Source organism: Melopsittacus undulatus, chromosome 7, assembly GCF_012275295.1.
Source record: "Melopsittacus undulatus isolate bMelUnd1 chromosome 7, bMelUnd1.mat.Z, whole genome shotgun sequence".
In the NCBI taxonomy this organism is placed as follows: domain Eukaryota; kingdom Metazoa; phylum Chordata; class Aves; order Psittaciformes; family Psittaculidae; genus Melopsittacus; species Melopsittacus undulatus.
The window spans coordinates 66,129,160-66,150,999 of record NC_047533.1 but is presented as its reverse complement, the minus strand read 5'-3'; positions in this window follow the sequence as shown (position 1 = coordinate 66,150,999).

The window sequence follows — 21,840 nt, the reverse complement described above, 5'->3', positions numbered from 1 at the left end:
ATATGTGACTATTAAAAATAGTGTTACTACTTCAAACCATTCAAAAAACTTTTAAAAAGCTCCCTTCAATGTTAACCAAGACACCTACAGTTATGAAATGGGATGCTAATGTACTTATCACCCTGAACCAAGCTTCCCAATTTACTAAAGTAATTAGTTTCCTTAATTTTTGATAATTTGGAGAGCATCTCAAAGAGGATATCATTTGTCAGCCTTTCACATATGTAAAATAATGTCATATGAAAGGAAAATAAGACTATTTTCCTCGTTAAATCTTTTAACTGGTGTTGAATGCCAAAAGGCTTAAATTCTACTTTCTTGACATAATCCCTAGGTTATCTCAGCAGGTTAATTCTTTCCACACAAGACAGAGGAAAGCAGTTATTATGGTAAAAAAGAAAAGGGTGGTGTCAGTGCAGTGGTACTGATCCTGTTTGTGTGGCATTGTTACTGTAAGACAAAATAAGACAGCACAGAGATTACTTGATATGCCAACGACCTACAACCATTGCTGCTTTCATTCAAGTGAGAAATGCACCACTGATTGCTGGAATACCTTGATATACCCTGTTCTTGAAAAAAGTAACACACAAAAAGTTATAGTGAAAATTTCATTTCTATTTCACAGGACCTCTGTCTTTCATGATTTATGAATGTGTAAGGAAAAGGTGAATATTCAGCATATTCTTCCATGGCAAACAATACCGCTTGAGAGTAGCTTAGAGATACAGGAAAATGTCAGAGTGGTACATCTATCGCTAAGTACTCCATGCAAACTGCTCATAAGCTATTTCTCACCTACTCCTCTCCCAGTTATTCACCATCTATTAAGTTCTCCAGCAACCAGACTGGCAGTACCACCTTGGGGACAATGGGCAGCAGGAAAGCAGTCACTGCCATGAAGCCTAAAGTGGCTTTTCTAAAGGAAAAATGGCTTCATGGCTTAAGAATTCCCTCCTCAGAAGAACATTCAGCAGAGCTGAGGCAGATGAGGAAGAAGAAAAGCCCAAGTTCATTTGAAGATGCTTTTTCAAGGAAATTTTAAAATTTAATTGATACCTACCAATCAGGAATTTGCCCTAGTCTGATTTCTCATTCTAATTTAGACAGATAACAAACCTTAAACAAAAAACCCTGCCTTGAAGCTGTTAGTAATAAACCAGAACAGCTACAATTACCGTTGTCAAATATGTTTCCACATCACCTGCCTCCTATATTTACAAGGTATTATATCTATTTACACAATGTAAAGAGATTTAGATGGAATTCGTTTCATCTCTAAATTCTGGAAAGTCATAGGGAGTGCTGAGTAGGCAAGACTGACTCAGCAGGCAGTGGAGACTTGAAACTTTCTTGGAAGAAAACATGATATAGAAATGTAATGCAACCCAGCCTAGCTCTTGTTTGCTCTTTCAACTGTTTCTGCAAATTGCTCCATTAGGTACGAGACCTGAGACTCTTGTTCTGTTGAACTCATGCTGCAAGGGAACAGTAAAATCAGGAGAAGAGAGAAAAAACTAACAAAAAATGGTGTATACCTCAACAACTGCTGGAACATTTATTAATTTCAGTGTAATAGATCAATTAATAGTTTAAGAGAATAAATAAGGAAAAAAAAAAAAACAACCCGTGGTTTTATATTTTAAAGAGGTTGCAGGTGTGCATGTCCTCATGGCTGTTATTCTTACTGTATCCAAAAGTTGGAAACTGGGAATCTTGTTTCAGTTTTAACCACAGAATGTGTAAGAAAAATGTGACATTTGCAGCTATTACAGTTGCACAGTATGGAATAGAGCATTTACAGGTCGATCATTTAATTTCCTATCTGTGGGTGTAAGGTATACATGCATATGCAATCCTATATGTATTAAGTACCTAGTCTAAGTTTCAAGACATAAATAAACTAGCAATATTAAATAGAATATATATATAATCCTTGCAAATCAACCTGTCAAGAGACTTTTGTTTAAAATACATCAGCACAGTCTTGCAACTGAACTGACATTACTCATCTTTGTGTGCAGTGCTGCACTGTAGTTGCCCTCTGGCTGTGGAGGTACAGGAAGTCAGCTATAAGGTGCTATTCTGAAATGCTGGTAGTGCTGGGTTTCTGGCAGGGAAGCAGAAGCCACAGTCTATAGCTTCCTTGCAATGGAAATCTAGTGCTCTGATGCCCACTATCATGCCAGCATTACTATTTTTTAAAAGTCAGTGTCTTCCACCATCATTGCAATGGCCCACAGCAGCTTCTGCACAGCTGAAATACACCAGATTCAAATCCAAGGTACACTAGTTTAGTACCAGTGTGGAAGCCATCTCTTTCCCCACCCATGTCCACAATCAATCATTCCTCAACATCCTGAATGTAACTGCCCAGCTTAGTCTGGAGACATCCTATTACTTAAGGTCCTTTGAAGGAAAAAAGATCATTCACATTAATATTCCCAAAACATATAGCACACAGGAATCTGAAACACTTCTTTTTCGTCTATAAACTGCTCTTATAATAATAACTGAGAACCTTCCTTAATGGATAATTTCTAAATTCAGCATTTCAAAGGGCCACTTGGATTTCTGCTTCCTTAGATAATCCTCAACCAAGGTAACTGGCTTTGAATTTGTTTCTCTCATTCTTATGTATAAAGACTACCTCATACTAAAATAAATGTTGATTTTACCAAGATAGCATTGATTTGCCTATGGTTTGCTTAAAAAAAAAAAAATACTTTTTTTTCCTCTCATGAATTATCAGCTGACAGGTTTCATACATACAGTTCCCCTTAATACTGCTTCTGCAAAATAATAATAATAACAATAATAGTAATAATTATTATTATTTTTATATATATATATATATATATATATATATATATATATATATATATATAAAATCAGTCTCCTTTTAATCCTTCCACTCAAAAAAATATCAGACTTATTGTCAGGTTTGTGAGGTTTAAGTAAGCAGAAGAAAACCAAACATTTTCTCTGCTGCAGCTTCTCCCACTGGGAAGACCTTCACTAGTCAAAAATATGCTGCTGACAGGACTGACAGTCACGTACAACCCACTACCTCTGTGGAATCGGATGGTAGGAATCAAAGAAGAAACTAGCCTTACCACCTTCAATTTTGGGGGCTGAGCAATAGGCTCAGCCTTCTCATTGTCACAAACTCAAGGAAACCACACTAGTTTTCCCCTACCCCAGAGCAAGACCTTTCTTTTCCAGCCTTGCCAAGCTTTGCAAAGCCCTGGAGTTCCCTGCATATAGCTCCCAGAGCTGAAAGCAGTATTATGTAGTGTGTATGCAGCATGTTTTTACAAGCAATTCAATTTGCTTCTCCGCTTGGACAAGAGGGTAACACTTCTTTGGAGCCTAAATCTATCAGAAATTTTGTAGCAAAGAAAGCCAAGAGGATGCTGGGTTACATCAAGAGCATCACCAGTACAGATGAAGATGTTATTGTCCCACTAAGCATTTGTCAGGCCACACCTGGAATACTATGTTCAGCTTTGGTCCCTGCTCTACAGAAAAGGTAGACAGGCTGCAGAGGGTCCAGAGAAAGGCCATAAAAACGGCCAAAGGACTGAAAGGTTGATGTGTGGGGAAAGGCTGAGAGAACTTGTTTGTTCAGCTTAAAGAAAAGAAAGCTCAGAGATCTTATCACCATATTGCAGTAATTAAAGGGTGGCTACAAAGAAGATGAAGACTCCCTGTTTGCTAGGGATTACATGGAAAAGAGCAGGGGTGATAGGCACAAGTTTCTCTTGGGGAGATTCCAATAAGACACATGAGAAGAACTTTTCACTATCAGGACAGTCAGCCATTGGAATAATACCTCCGGGAAAGTGGTGGATTTGCCAACATTGGACACTTAAGATTTGACTGAACTGGGTGCTGTGACATCTGGTCTAGGTTATGCTTTGCCTAGAAAGGTTGGACCAGGCAATTCGTGAGGTCCCTTCCAACCTGGTGAACTGCAACTTTTCACTTTCTAAATTTGTTTTCCTTGCATGTTGCATTCATTGTTTCTGTACTGAATCAAGAGTAAAATCCCTGCAGATTGCTTTACAGAGCAAAAAAAAAAAAGCAAGAAAAATCCATTTCAAAAGCTTAAAAACCAAAAAGCACCCTGAATTTACAAAAAAAAAAAAGCAACCAAAAAAAACCCACCACAACTTTTACATATTTAACTATAAAATATGCTACACAAGTATGGTCCCTGAATATGAACACGGTGTGCCTGAGCGGCTGTCAGTGACGGAGGGAAGGTGCACCAGCCCGAGCGCTCCGTTGCTCTGAGCAAGCACAGAGCGATGCTACCACCTTCTGGAGAAACAGCGGCAGCCGCTGTTTCACTGCAATGCAAGTCCCTGCTCGAATTACACAGCGAGAGGGCAAGAAGATACACCAAACATGACAGAAGATACCGTTAAACCTTCGATGCAAGAAAATATGCTCAGATTGTATTGCATTAGCAGACAAAATTATTGTAACACGTCTGTCTCATTTCAGTGAGCTTCATTTGCCATGCATTATCAATTAATTTGTCATGCTAAGTTACAAGGAAAGCACATTTACAGGTTAGTTCTGAAGAAATCCCTGCTTGGGAGTTTACACGATTCCCCAGAATGCTGTGTTTACCCATTTTTAGACACCTACGATTTTGTGCAGTGATGAGGCTACCACATTAGTTGCTCACTATCATGGATCACTGCCCTTCTGCACACATGTTGTAACTTAGCAGCCTAATGCAGCACCATGGAATTTCAAAGCATCTGTTGCTAAGCATTCTGAAGAGACATGAAAGAGTTAGTTGTCTAAGTAGTTATCCTTTACTGCCAAAAACACCAAACCAAAAGGTCCAATGAAATTTATGATATTACTGTCCCTTGACAATGTATTGGTTGTGCAAAGGAAATACTACAGACTTTAATGAAAATATGTTCTAACTTCTTAATACAGGGTAAAAACAAAAAGAGCAGAAGATGAATTTTGAATTCCCTAAGCTTACCAGGACTGCATTATAAAGAATATGCACTTCCAGTTATGTACTGCAAAAAGCTTAATGACAAACCACACAGTAAGCTTTGATTATGTTGAAATATATTAAAAAGATGAGAAGATTGATAAGTATTTTGCCCTAAGAAAGAAGCTATTCTCCACACAAGAACTGTATCTGGGACATAACTTTCTTTGAGTGAGCTATTCATACGCACCAACAGAGGAATATAACCTTCAGTGCATGTGATGGATGGCATAAATTGAATTCGATCCAAACTTCCAACAAGCAAATCTAATTTTTCTGTTCCAAAGTTTGGGGTCCGTGTGTAGATTCTGAATGACTTGCAGATAACAGATGTTTTGGCATCTTTGTTCTTTATCTGTTTTTAACCCTTGTACTCTTTCAGTGACATCTTAGGCCACTTACAAGCCAAAAAAAATAATAGAGAAATGGCACTGAAAAGCAGTGTTATGTGTTTCTCCCAGATAAATGGAGGGGGATAGGAAGGTGGGGTTTAGAGCTACAGCAGAAATATCTTTATCTTCATGCTGAGCATTTCTAGTAATTTTTTTCTTTATGCACCTATGTATTCTGCTTTTCTTCCAATTCCTTAAATTCCATTCCTTCCCTTCCCTCATCTTTATTGTCTTCTATCAGCCTTCAAAAATTTATGGGTAATTTCCCCTTGTTCCTTCTTTCTTATCTGCATCTCCTTATCCCTATCACATTTTAAGTCTATTCTTACAAACATCCTGTGTGAACAGACTCTCATCAGGACACAAATTATTTAGAATAGCCAATTCTTTAATCTGCTAGTATTTGGCACACAATGTACTCATTGCATACAGCATAACATAGTATATGAATCACCGTAAAGAAAAAAATTTGTAGCAGGAGCTAGAAATGAGCAGGAAACACTTCTCAGAGGGGACAGTAAACCACTCAGTATCTCATATGCAAATGCAAGACATTTGTATAGTCAAATTTCAGAAATCACATACTATAAAATATTTGCAAAGATAATAATTAAATCATCATGAGAGCAGTGCAAAAGGAATCCAGGTTATCTATACTAATCATGAACCAGGAAAGGGGGGAACTATTTGAAGTTTGGTGTCAGATCTAAAAGGACAAGCTCTGGGTTTTGTTTTTAACTAGTCTGACAAGTTATCTTTCTAGGGTATTACTACAAAAACCTAAATTTTGTTATTAAAATTTTTGGAATAGAGCCAAATATGTGTATCATGAAGCAGCCTTACTAAACAAAAAGTAGCAAGAGCTCTGAAAAAGGCTGTTTGTCATGTTTGAAACTTATCCTAAAAGGTTATTAGATAATATAAGAAACACAGAAATCTTATTGCAGAAGACTAGAAGGTTTCAAAACAAAAAACCCTGACATATTTAGCCTCTCTAAATTCCTTAGAAAAATAAAATCTAGGAAGTGGAAAGTCTTGGAGAGAATTAAAAGCCTTTAGGATTTGGAAAGCAGAAAACTAAGATAGGAAGAAATTGTAACTGTCCTAGGAAGGAGGTCTAGAACAGTGAGACAATCTGTATCAAAGCATGCTGGCTTACATCAAGTAGAAAGGTAAGTTTTTGTTAACACAACATGACTTTCTGTGATGGAAGAGATCTAGACTTGTTACCCAGCAAGTCTTCCTCCATGAGCTCACTCACTCCAATAAGGGAGATGTTACAGTGCCAAATTACAACCTCAGCCTTTTAAGCACTGGCAAATATTTGGAGAAGTGAGGTCTTTTTTCCAGACAGCCTGTGGTCTTAAAAGGCAAAAAGCTGAAGCATTGCAAGTAACATTTAGAGTGAAGGTTACTCATGAGAAGTGAATCGCTGTGGTTTTATCTCAAGCCCACAGCTCCTCTCTAAAGGGTTAAATAAATATACAAAAGAACTAGGGACACATGATATATTCCATAAGCTGGAAGACTAACCCATTAATTTAATTTCTGAGTATTTGTCACTGTTTTTCTGAAATGAGATAATTGCCTCCAGTATGTACCATGTTTTCACCTATTAACTGAGATTAACACCTCCCTTCTCATGAGAGAACTCCTTCACCTCTTTCAGCTTTCTGCCATAAAACATTAGGCAAACCAAAAGCATGAGCCAAAAAGAGAACACAGGTAAGAAATGCTTAATCTAAGGACACAGCTAAAATTCAGTTTGACAAAGAAAAGTTATGCAATGCAGTCAGAACCTTGGTTTACATCTCTGATTTAGTAACTTGAGATCAGTTCTAAGTATCCCAAGTAACAGTGCTCAAGCTCACCACAAATGCAACTTTAAAATATTTAAAATTCAGTGCAAAACACGTAGAAGCCTTGGAATAACTATGCTTAATTAAATCAGCATGAAACATGTAAACATTCCATTTGGTCATACATTTAACTTCAATAGAAATTAAATGCACACTTATAATTTTCTAATAAAGAAATTCAAGATATTATTGGGTTTAAGTATTACTTGTTAGACAGTAGACTCATTATAAGGCATTGACTGAACTTTAATTCCACAGCAGGGAGCATATTCAAAGATTCAGCATTGAATTCAGAGGTAGTAACAGATTTGCAAGAAATCCAGTAAAATTAAATGCTCTGTTGAATCCTAAAATATGAAGATGAAGTCACCATACACACTTATTTTAATTATCATATTACATTTCAACTTTAATTATTTAAACTACAATAAGAAGTTTGAATAATATTTGGCACACAGGACTAAGGACACTGCTAGGATCATGAAGGAGTACATTCTCCTTTAGTCATATTCCATCAAATTTCAAATAGCCATCTTAACTTCAATTGTTTTCAGGCTGCATTCAATTTTAAAAGCTGCTCAATACAGAATTAAATAGCCATTGTTTTTAAGAAAAGCTTTTATTCTTTCTATTCATCCAGAGCATCCTCATTCATAAGCTAAACTGAGAAAGGTCAAGGGTAAAGAGAATCTCTGTGATCAATTTAAGACTTAAAAGAGCAGAATTAGAGTGAAAAAAAAAAAATCTAATATCCCAGTTTACAAGCAAGTACCAGAATGAAAATACACTCCTAGAAGTCAGAGGTGTATGGGCTTCATGCTTGTAGAGCCAAGATTTTACACAGGATTGATACTCTGGGTATAATTACACAAAGCTCTAAACCACCTGGTTTCTATTTTGCTGTAGACTAAGGAAGAAAATTAGAAGCCATAAAACTGATGCAAATGAAATGAAAATCTGTAGGCTAGAGTGCTCTTTTCCACATCTCAATCACTTAAAAATTAGACACTTCCATGTATTTTACTGCTAGTTCATAAAATTAAACTAAAATATAATGGAAGAAAAAAGTCAGGAAGGGAAAAAAACTCCTGAAATCTGAAACTCAGTAATTTGAAATATTGCGCCTTACCATTTCAGTACTGCTCATCTAGCCTTACATCTATCTGGAAAAGGTTTCAAGCAACAAGTTCATCCTGGAGCTGCAAGCTGAATCAGAACAGATATTGACAGCTTTAACTAGAAGATTCTCACTAAAACTTTCCTAGCAGGTGCTTACAAAGAAGTTGTTCTGTAGTTTCCTGACACCCTTTTGTCTCTAAATCATTAAAGCATTTAAGCATAAAAACACAGATTTCCTTGATTTAATTTTAAAAACAGCAAAGGCTGTAGAACTTGAAGTATTTCCTCATTTTAATCAGCCTTCTAATTCAATGACAGCAAATTAGATTTGAAGATGGGTTTCTTTAACATAGAAAATTGGATTATTATTTTATTTTTTTAGATTTTTAAAAATCTTTCTAATTTAGTTCTGAATGAAAATGAACTATTTCTCCCAATGCACTTTTAAAATCTCTAACCAGGCCAATATATTAAACCCCCCCAAAAAAATAATATTCACTAATCACTACTATTAATTACATGAGCATTAAAGCAAGAAAACTGGTAGAGAAATGCTTTTATTTAGTAATCACATTGCTGGGGTTTTGTTTGGTTGTTTTTTTAAGAATTGTGTTATATCTGCAGAGCAAGCAAAAAAGTAGACCGTAAATTAAACAGCCTAATTGAAGCTGTGATCTTTTTAGACTAGCACATTCATTAGTCACATTGTCATTCTAGGATTTTTTCTTTAGATTAGTAATGGATAGTTTAACAGTTACCCTTCTTTAATTTCACTTTAAAGACAGAATTATGCTTCACTAAGTCTAACAATTGAAGGTTTCGTTTTGCATGTGTGGTCCTCTTAGTTTTGGGTTGCTTTTTTTTGCCCTGGTTTGGGTTTCTGTGTGTGTCTTAGGTTGTGTGTTTGGGTGGGTGCATTTCATCGTTATTTCTTTAAAATATCGATACATTGAGAACAGGTCCAGAAATACTTTAAGGATCTATCATTACATGTATTCCAAATAAACAGATGCCCCTTAGAAAATGATAAATCCAATAAAAATATTTTCTATTTAATACTCCAGAAAATAATGAAATTCAGTGGCTATTAAGTCTAGTGAAAGCATGTTACTAAAACGTATGCATACTTGTCAGAAATTACTACTCAAAAATTCTGGTCGTACCAGAACTTATGAAAAAACGACATATGAGTTTACATAGCGTTTTTGTCAAATGGACTTTTGACTAGTTTAGAGCCTTATCTCCACTACCATGTAGGTAAACTCACTAGGCACACTCAAGCCAGTGTAGATTCTATCATCAGCTTCAGAGTTGGAATGTCACCCTAGGATGACAGCCTTTATGCCAAGTTTTTCAAAGCCACTTAAGGAATTTAAAGTTCATGGAAAATGGGCATTCAGAATGCTTAGGCAGTTTTTGAGGTTTCAGACCTGTGTCTAAGTGATTAAGAAGAAAAAAGTAAAAGTGTGCTCAGAAGTTAGCAACTTTCAAGAAAAAAAACAAAATAGCATGCAATAGGTATAAGTTACATGAAAGTACAAAGCAAAAAAGCAAATAATCATTTCCAATAGATATTAAACCACAATAGACACAAATGCATTTTATTAGATAATTTTTCTACCCAATAATATCCCATCATTAAAGTGTAATGTCAGAACCCTGCATTTTCTACTTAAAAAGGTCTATTGTTGACTTGACTGGAAATAAAAAACCACTAGAAAATAATACAGTGAATACTTCCAAGAAGCAGATTGACTTGTAACTGTCTCAGTGTTGGTGCAATCACACAGGGCCTTTTTTGCATGCATATAGTTATGCTGTGAACACTTTTGAGAAAGAAAACATGTTATGTAAACGGGTTTTGACCTCATAGAGTTGAGCACAGTACTGGAAGTTATGGGAAGACGGATGCTGTGGCCTTACAACATGTCTCTTCATTATCCAAAGAACGAAGGGAGGGAAAGGAAAACCCTTTCCTTTCAGTTACCCAGTGCTAACTCATCGTTGGAAAATCAGAATGAAAACTTTAGTACATATATAATGTTATATGTATTCTATATGCTTTAGTCTTCAATTTCTAAGTAGTGAAATGTTCTCATAAAGGACATTTTGGAAACTGAAGTTCCCCCCTTTTAGGCATGTATCCTTCCTATATTTGCAGTTACTAATAAGTCACATCTGTAAAATACACTCAAATTTAAGTGCTGTTACCCAAAATCATCCAACTGCTTTGTTCAACGGACAATCCTTCCCATGAAATCGAAATATTCTTCACAAAAAGAGATGAACTGGGGAAAAAAACAGTTACTTTGTTGGTAATAATCTCTAAGAAAAAGTGGTTCAAAGACACTGATGGAGGCAGTGACACAGACACTGAAAAAGATGTGAGGATCTACAAAACCCCTCTTCAACCAAAGGCAAAACTGTACTTCAAATCAAGAAAGGCTTAACAAAGGCTTAAAGACAAAAGAGAGAAGCAGCTGTGCTGGCTGGAATTTAGCCAGAGCAGCTAGAGCATCTCAAACCTTTAAAGACCTGGCTACAAAACAGAGAATTCAACCAGTAGTTAGCAGGAGAAGCATCTTAATTGAACATTGGATCTCTGCCATCATATTTATGTCAAAAGCTGAATTAGACACCAGACTTATGAAAGAATAATCAAAAGATGAAGTGAATGTGCCTTAGCAGTAGTAATTAATTCAGGTACTGCAGGACACAAGACAGAACACTGGCTGACTAACAAGGAGTGGGTGCACGTTTTACACCTGTGGCAGTGAGAGTTAAATCTTATTATAAAGCAATACTCTGTGGATAATTTTCAGCAAGAAAAACAAAAATACCAATCAAAACCCAAGTAATTTGGCACAGTTCTGCTTCATTGGCACTTTCCAGTCACAAAAAAACAGCAATAGAGAAGGAATGCTTTCCAGATCATCACTGAAATATAAGAGAGTGATCTGCAAAACCTTGCTGGTAATTTACTGCCTTTTTGACCACTAAATGAAGTTACCAAAACGCTTAAAAAAAGGAAAAAAAAAAGCACACCTGTCCCTAAATTAATATTAAAAAGTATTTACATCTATATATCCTCCCAAGTCTAAACTAGAACATAGTCAGGACTGAAACATACTCCATAGTTTTCTGTATTGACATTTGCAGTCTTTCTCTCTTCTTATGCAGTCTCTTTAGAAAGTGATCAGTACTTCATTTAATTCTGTCTATTACAATAGAAATTCCAGCTTTTTCAGCATTCAATTGAGGTGGTCTACTTACTTGCTGACAAAACAACCCCTCAAAACTCTTCTTGGCTGGAACTTAAACCAGAAACAAGAAATTTGTTGGTTGTACTGCCTGAAGCTCCAAAAGCATAAAGTTACAAGTTAAAGATACAAAAATTTTACCAAAACTTTGGTAACTTTAATTAAATTTAAAGTTAGCAAAACTACTCTCAAAAGTTTATCCAAAATATTTAAGCATTTGCTTTACAAAACTTCTGGTTCCATGAGCTATGCGGCCCTTGTTTTTTTACAAGTTGCTCTGTGGGATTCCATTCCAGTTTAGAGGTAGAAATATACCAGGAACAAACAGAAGAAAACTTTACTATCATTAAGGAAAACATGTTTGGAAACAATTTAAAAAACTCTTAGAATTTCCACAGAAAGACACAAGACTTAATCAGTTTACATGATTGTCATACGTAACATCTTTCCAAGATCTACAGTTCTGACAGCTAAGCAACCACCTAAGAAACAGAGGGCAAGCGCAGAAGTCAGCTTGAAATAGAGATAAGGAATGGTAGATCACCACAACCAGCAGTGGGAATTGGTCCTGCAACATATATACTTTTAGTCTCATCCTCATAAATCCAGATAAATTCAAGAGTGAACTCTTACTGTATTTCTCGATGTATCAGTCGAACACAAGTATGACGCATTCCCAAATGGGCAGCTTGAAGATGTTCAGTTTGATACTGCTAGTTTGGTTTTCTAAGAATAAAAACTAGTACTTCTTCATCCTTCGAACCTAGACTGCTTATTTTATGTGTACTACATAGGAAGTTTAGAGGAATTTTGCTAGGAACAATATCAAGCATGTTATCTTTGTTACTTCCTTTTCTTTCTAAAGATCTATTCTTTCCACATTTTCCCCCTACCTGTTTAAGAATTGTATTCAATCTATAAATCTCTATGAGAAAATCTGGTCCTTAGTGGTACTGTACCAAGCTATACTTGTCTCAAAGAAGTTAAAGAGAATAGAACATAACTAAAGCATTTCAGAGATTCAGACAAAATTAGAATCAGCTCTTTTAAAATTCCTGGCATCATCTTCAAGCACCATCAGTATTAAGCCTTTAGAAGGGCACATCTGAATTACAATGAACAATTTAAACAGATTTTGCTAGTGGCCAGTGCTCTTAGCCATTCAATATGAATGGCTGAAATAGCAGCTGCAGTAAGAGAACAAGGTTGTGATCAAAATTAATAATGCTGCACATATACTAATTTCGTTCCTTAGACATTAGAGTCAGTTACAGTTGTTAGCTGCAGAGAAACACTAACATGGTCATGTGCTATTTACATACATATACAGTTAGTTATCATGTGCATATGTTTGTGCAATCATTTGATTGACCTACAAAAACATATTATATGAGTATTAAGATAAAAACATAATAACTCGTTGTATATATGTAAGCACATATTAGTTTTGTAAGATCCTGTAAAACTTCATTACAGCAGCTTGCAATGATCTAAATGACATCCAGACAAAAGAATCCTAAGATACATGAACAACAAATATGCAAAAAGCAAATAAATGTCAAATTATGTCCTGAACAGCCTATCATCTAAACTGCTGATATGGAAACCCCAAAACTGTGACCATTATTAACCATTAGAGTAATAACAAAGAAAAAGTTTATCCATGAAGGCATCATTGCTGTCTTCTACTATCCAAGAAACTGACTTAGCTAGATACAAGACATTTAAGATGAAAGAAAAAGTCTATTAAATCAACATGTCCTTCATAAAGACAATTTATTATTTTATGGAAGTGTATATTCATACATTATTTCTCCTTCAAATAGGGGTGCAATAAAAGGCATAGAGAAACCTGAAATATTCAAGGGGTAAAAGCTATCAAACTGTTAGTCTTGATCAAAGTCTAGAACTAAAATTAAACAGGAAAAACATGTTCTAATAATACACACTATGAAAATGTGTCATCTTAAAAACAGATCAATGGGGATTTAAAAAACAAACAACAAAACAACTACTCATTAAATGAAGAACCTCACTGCAGTGCACTTGGGATTACAAGAAAGTCCAAATTTAGTACTCCTACCTATCAAATGCAACTTGCAGAAATTCAGTCTCAGCCTTATAGAAGCATTCTTCTAATATCTCATAATCCTGCCTATTCGTATCATGAAACAAGTCTGATGCACAAATATATCCAGATTTTCCATTTACCTTTACAACAAAGGGGTAAGAATCAAAACCATTTATTTTTAGTTTTGAAATAAAATTACAATTATCTCACAGTCCTACCCCTCCTGCAGTTAAATCCCATCAGAAGCATGAACTGAGGAACAGTTCAGATGTGTATTTCAGATCTACTCAACACTAGCTGAGTCAGGACAAAGATTAAGCATCCTTCCTTTAACTGTTCCACAGGATTAAATATTTCATATACAGTTTGAAAGCTTTAGCAAATTGAAAGCACAACAATGCCTAGAACCCAAGAAAATTTACTATAAAGTTATAATTTTTGCTTATTGTGTTCATTATTTGTACGAATTTCCTATAAAACAAAAAAACCTTGCCTAAGAAAACCAATACTCCAGGTAGTCGAAAGTTTCATTAATCTGACAACATATTATGTCAAAGCACAGCATTTTCTAATCTCAAACAGCACTTTAAACAAAGAATTACTGCAATCTTCACTTACACCATGAATGTATATAAGCATTCTGCAGAAATCTGTCCATCACATTGTCAATGAAAATGTAAGAAACAGGAGGAAAGTTACCATGGGGGGCAATTCTTCTAAACAAACCACGGTTGTAGTTCTCTCAGAAATTTGAAGATACTTAGGAATTTAAATACTATGGAAACATTTAATATTATTTAAAAAATGGAATAGAAATATTTTGCTTGGGGTTTTATTCTTATATGTGCCGTTACTTCTTTTTTGGTTTGTTTTGTTTTTAAATCTAATTTCTGATTGAATAGGTATCAAGAGTTTCCCAGTAAAAATCTAGATCAAAATATAGTCATATGTCTGTAGGGGACCTACAAAACAATCAGAGGGTAACAACCAAAACAAGAAAACAAACAAAAAACATAAGAAAACCAAACCAAACAAAAACCCCCACTACCCACCACAACAACTAGGACAAAAAACAATGAATGCATTTAACTCCAGTGTTCTAGAGCAAGCAAACAAGGTTTTGCAACAAAGTTGCAGATCATTATGAAACAGTCACAGTTCTGTAACAGTTTTCTAGGGAAGACTGACTTTATCACCTCTATGTTCTTGAGTTCCACACACATTCTGTTACCAAACACCATGCTGTTTTAATTAATTTCTGGAAAAAAAATGAAGATTCAGCCTCCTGACAGTAGTGACAAAAATAGCAAACATACGGACAACTGCTGAGATTAGTTTCATCCAAAAAGTCAATGCACAATTTCCAAATAAGGTCAACGGGCAAGTATAAAAATTAAGCCTGATACTTACCAGCTTTCAAAATGAACACTAGCAATCAAGTCACATTAATTTGGGTTTCTTCCTGGCTGAATAGCTTTGGCCAGGTAAGTGCCATCACCATGACAGTTCAAAAGAGTAATTTACAAGTCTTTTAAATGTTAGCTGATTGAGGCTGTTAAAGGAAAAGCATAATGCATTCTTATGGCCCATACTATCAAGAATGCAAACAAGGGAGCCAACCAGCTGGCTAAGCCAACCAGCTTAGCAGGTTAGCATAATGCATATAAGTAGATATTTATATATCTATATATTTATATATAAATACATACATATGTATGTATATATAAAAATTAGTTTTACAAGTGTTCTTCCAAAACCGCTTCGTGTGCTCTGGCCCACACATAGAAGCCTTATAGCAAAGTTTGGAGCTTTCCTTAAATGTACACTGCTGGAAAAAAAATGTAGCAAAGACAGAACCAGAAAGTAGTAATAAAAACATTTCTTTCATTCATGCCTTTTGAAACAGTTAAAGATTTTTTCCTAGATATCTAGTGGATGGAATATTAAGTTTGTTCAGGGACTCTGTAACCCCATAATTCTTCTTAGCAGAAGTACCACCCACAGGCTGTTACTGTTGAGAAGAGCTACAAAGCTTCTGTAAAGTATGTTAAGAAACAATATGCTATAAAGAATTAACAACAAATATGTTTGAATGTACTGGTCACAGCAGAGGAATCTTATCTTTTTAATCTGGATATTAAAACTGTAAGGAAATGCTTATGTGCTTAGCCATATAATGAATTAATGAAATATATGTGTAATTGCATATATTTGGTCAGACCTATAACTTTCTATTTAGTCGTAGGATAGCTTTCCGGTTGTTATTTTGCTGATTCAGTATTTAGAGTTATTGATAAATAACACAGGATTTAATATCTTAAAAGTCACTCTTAGGAAGTAAAAGTCATCATTTTTTTCATGCTTGTGTAAGAGCAAAATGAGCACTCAGGAAAAGAATCCCATATTTTGTATTCTAATTTATATCACATGTAACTCAAGAAAGCAAACACCAAGTTGTAGCTTTAACAATCACTCTGTCAGCAAGTAGCATCATGAAACAGAACAGTACATTCAACTTGACAAATTAACTGTGTTCACAGAAACTGCTCTTGAATGCCACTTTTCATAGGCTTGTAGCCCAAGAGATTACCGAAACCCAGTGGATCTCCACATTAATGCAGGGATAAAACAGTGTATCTTGACAGGAGAATTAGCAATTCAGATCAATTGCATCTACTCTTTACTTCCCCAATGGTGTAAAAGAGTCTTAAAAGGACTGTGATGGGTTTTATAAAAGCTATGCATAGTTGATATGCTATACCTGTTGTAATCTTTGCCACACCATAATATGCAATACTAGCACAAACTAGATGATCCTAAGGTCCTTTCCAACTCTAACCATTCTATCCCCTGTTGACAAAGTTTAATGTTCACAACCTATTACCAACAGTCTTAACCACAGCTTACAACCCCATCCATCATAAGCAATCACATTCCAAAGGTCCATTCTGAATACAATTATACACCATTCTAATGGGACAGACCAATGTATGCTTTTAGTATGCATACAGATATTGTTCTTAAAAGAAAAGTATATCAAAGTAAACAAGAACAGGAAAAAAGAGGCAATAGGTACAGTGACACCTTTCAAATACCCATCTTCTTGCATTTTTCAGGCATCTTGATGCCTCCACCATACCTTGCCCAGAGTAATGAAAGCACACAGCTAAAAAAAGCATGGTTTCTGTGTAAATGTGGCTACTGAAAATCTCCCACACGAAAGGAAAATTCAAAATAAGTTTACTGTTCCTCAAAAACAGATTATTTGTGCAATCCTAGGATATGTAACATGAAATGTCTATATCAGTAGTATGGTACCATTTTTCTTCCTCCTCTTCCCCACATGATATTACAGTAACTATAGCCCTTTGTTATAAATCTCACATGAACTGAAATTGTCCTCTGCCAACTCTTAAACCTGCACAGATTACTAAATATTTTCAATGTATCTGGAGAACTAAACAAGTTATTTTCAGTTATTAGCATTGCAAAAGCCGGCTTCTCAAACCTCCTTAGCTCATCAAACACAGGAAATTAGCTAAAAAAGCTTAGATGACAGAGGCTAGAAAACAAAAATGTTTTCAGTTTAAAATAGAATCCTCTTTAGCTAAGAAATAATGTTTCTTCCTGTTGGGTTTCTAGATTCTACTGAAACACCAGTCTGCCAAGACCCAGAACTCAGTAATGCCAATTTGTTACTCTAAATTGCTTCTTTTGACTAAATTACAGCAAGAACAGAAGTGGCACTAAGATTCTAATATAGCTGGTTACCAAACAGATCTGTCCAGCCTCCAAAACAACCGAGTTTGTATCAAGTTTTTGTTTAAAGCACCTGTTGCAAAGATCAAAAGAACCCACTCTAAGTTTAACAAGCATCACCAACACCTCGCCCTTCTCCCCCCCTGATTTTAAGTTGGCTTTGCCCACCATTACTAGAACCCTTTTATCCCGCTTATACCAGACCCATTTCAGTAATGTAGTGCTATTGATCTCAGTATATTTCACTCAGAATGCTGTTTCAGTATTTTGCAGAGTTGGGGTCTGGTCTAAAATACCTAGACAGAAATTGTTCTGTATGACAGGATAGGACACTACACATCATATTTATTGCTTCCTCTGCCAACTCTGAAGTAATGAAATCTGAATCCAGAGCAGATGATTCTGTATGCACACAGATCATTGTCACACTACCTTTTTCTTTTCCCTTTGTTTATCAATATGAACACATATATGCACATCCTCACATATGTAGCGCATATAAAAATAAGCTTTTTCTGCCAAAATGTTATTCCCTTTTGCAAAATGCTAATCAGTTCATTTAAATGATTGCTGCAGAATTAAGTCACTAGGAAAAAAAACCCAAACCAAACTAAAACAAAAATAGCAAACCAGGAACAACTTTAACTACATGGGCAATGTGCCAAGAAATGTTTGTAACCACAAGTACTGTCCTTTTTTCTTGAAGGAAACATTTATCTCGTTTAGTCTAAAGGCAAACTGCACACTATGAAAAACATAAATATTAAGATTCAAGAAGGGGCCGAAAGAATTGAAGTGGCAATTGAAGCTTAGCAAGCAATTTATGCACCTGATTCAGCCACATTTTAGAAGCCCATAAAAATAATTGTTTTCTAATACATTAGCATTCAGTGATAGCATTATTTCAATGTTCTGATATTAAAAAGCATGAATAATCATTCATGTTAGAAATTCAAATATGGAGTCTACAGCAATTGATCAAATAAGCTTAAAAATGCTTCTTAAATACTCTCAAATCAAATTAGGACACAAGTATTCCCAGGACTAAAGTTACAGGTGAACTGCATTACGGTATCACATCTACACAGCCCTGAAAAATCCCCTTCTCGATGCTTGGGCAGTATAACTTGGAAAGAAAAGATTACTGAACAACATAGGTAAAAGGTTAACTTGCATTGACATTTAGAAATGGAGGGGTTTTGTGCAGTTTTCCAAAAAGTCAGGATGACTTAAGTGGGGAACTTACAGATTGAATTAGCACCCTCAATCTGATTTTGGGCAAAATCCCCATATCCAACACTAGCAACTCTGTTCACAGACAAACAACTAACTTACTCTCACATGACGATATTCTGTATTTTATTCCACTTGGAACAGATGGTTTGTTACATAACTGAGAAACTCCGATACATCTACTTTTTCAAAGACGGCCAGGGGTAAAAGCCTCCACAATGTGAGATGGCATAATATTGTGCTTTTATAAGGGAAATACGCTCTTCCATTCATTTGTAAGCCAAGAGCTCCTATCACTCAGAGCGGTACAGCAGGTGAACTCCTACTGTCACACATTTCTCTTGGAAAAGGGCTTAGAGTGCAGACTGACCTGGGAAAACTTATGGCCAAGAGACATGACTCCAAGGCATTTTCCTTAGTGTCATCACATGCAGGTGTTTCACTTGTTAGCCTTCTGTGAAAAAGGCTGTCATTAACGATTTTTGTTGAGCTGACATCCTGATGCTTACTTTTGTATGCCCTCTATTCCACCAACCTCCACAACTCAACAGCCCTGAAGGCCTTGGACCTGTACCTAATCCCTGACTGTACACATGGATCAGCAAGAACTTTATTTTAACAAGAACAGCTGTCACTGACTCACTAAATTTAAGACCTTGTGATTTTTAACCCCCACACATTTCATAGGATTTAAAGATATAAAAAAAAAAGAAGAAAACAGCCTTGCCTTTGTGTTTAGCAACAAAAAAACCCCAGCAGGTTAGTCATCTTTATGATAAATACAAAATTAATTAGAGCAGAAGTTAATGAGTTTAAGATGGAGAGTGCCTTAAATTCATACAATGCAGAAGAAAGTGAAAGAAAGTTTGTCAATGTTGAAATCAATATATTTGCTTAAAGTTTTGTGCTACTTGTCTTTTAGCTTTGATACCACCAAGTCCGACAGCATATGTAATTTTATTGAAATGGTTTTGTCATTTAGGTAATATATTCAAATAATTACTTGCTAAGAAGCTTAAAATTATCAAAGCCTAGAGAACATGTACAAAGTGTTTAGAATTATCTTTTTAGTTAAGAAAAATTGCTTTAGAAAAAGCCAAGGTCTTGTAAAGGATTTGTGAACAGCCAAATTCAAGGAAGCAATTTGTTTTGACTATCATAAGTTCCTGGTGCCACAATCTACCTGAGTGTTCTTTCCTTCTCGTCTCCCCTTTTCTACCTTTTAAATACAGGAAACTTTGACAGAGGTATTCACTAAAAGAGTCATGATCTAGTTTGAACACAGAAGAATTACGAGTATATCCCTAGTTTTCGTATTAGGCCAACACCAGTAATACTACTTTAGTCACTTTTAAACACAGTTTTGTACTAAACCTGTAGATATTTCAGGTACATTAAAATCAAGCCACTTGATTTTTTCACTGTTAATTCAACTCACATCTTCTATGTATTTTTTTCCTCCATTTTCTTCCAACACAAACTCAAGAAATGTGAAAGCTTTGCGATTTAAAAGCATTCAGTTAGTTCAAAGAAGACAGACCAGAGGTGAATATTTTTTTAATGACAGAAGTTCCACCCACAACTGTAAGTTTTTAAAATGTCAATCACCTGGAGAAATCTACCACTAATCTTATTAAAAAGTCAATCATCTGAGTAAAAGTCAGCAGTTTAGTTTCTAATTTTAGAGGTCCCTCCAGGTAAGCATCAACTGAATCACAGCCCTTCATACTGAAGCATGACTTCAGTAGATGTTTGATGATACTGCAGAGAATGTTGTAAGTTACTAGATGAAGCAAACATTTACTTTGCTTATAATTTCAGTAAACATTAGCATTTCTTGTTTTTACTGGAACTTTCTTACTTTATACACTTGGACAAGAGAGGGACTATGCTTTATAGCACTGGTCAGTGTCTACGTGTCTTGACATCCAAGCTGCATTTAATTACTTAAGGTAATGGAAATAAGTTTTAAATGGGCATAGTTCTAATATATTTGACTATCAGAAAGTAGCTGCCATGATGCCGCTCTTCAGATTGATAGACCAGATATTCCACAGAGAAAAATATTTAAGGGAGAAGGACTGAAAACTGTACACGTGTGAATTATACTATGCATATAAAAATCAAGACCTTTCTTTTTATTTAACCAACACTGGGTGGCTGAGAACAATTCAGCCTACTTGAGTCTGGATGGTTTGGATATATTGAAAATAATGAGCATATTGAAAGCAATTGATTTATTTTCTATATTGTTCCAAAATTTTTGAATACTCAAGTAGGTCATATCCTATTGCATTAACAAACAGAAAATTGCTGCCATTTACCTATTTTGTGCTTCAATCGCCATCTTCAACTAAACAGATATATGCAAGTAATGGAAAAGAAGTAAATGCACACAAACCCTCAAACTATTTACAGTTTTTCTTGTTTTCCATAAGAAGTAATGTGCATAATTTCAACTATTATTCAAATATGTATTATCACTTGCAAACCCCACAGCAATGATGCCAATGTAGCAGGGAATTAAGTTGTTCTTAGTCAGAATGGCTTTCCAGGGAATACTTTATGAAACTACTTAAAGTGGGACAGTTTTAAAAATTTGTGTTTCACTGTCATCACATGCAGTGAGAAATTGTATTCATGTTATGTTAAGTATGTGCCTATTGCGTGGTTACTTCTGACTACTATTTATACCAGCTACAGCTGAACTAAAAACCCAGTAAAAATAATTTATATGGAGACTTTTCCAGGGTGACAGGTGTAAGCTCCCCTTTCCTCTGTAAATTACAACTACTTCAGCCTCACCTTTAGCTGTGCTTTCCATCTTTGTAGAAATACATTAGTCAGAATAGCAATTGGCTAGCCACAGGGGCAAACCTTCAACAGCCAAGTAGTTTCATGGGTTATATAGCTCATCTCTCCTCAGGTATGCAAAAAAACCCCAAAAATCCTCTGCCCAGCTCACTGAGAAATGGTCACTCCCCATAGTGTTTTTAGAAGAATGAAATATATGAAGGTTCATTTATTGGTCCCTCAAGCAGTACTAACTGCCAAAATGTTGACTGCAGGGATTCATCTGGCAGCACATTCACAACTGTACTAAATATACTACTAAATATCA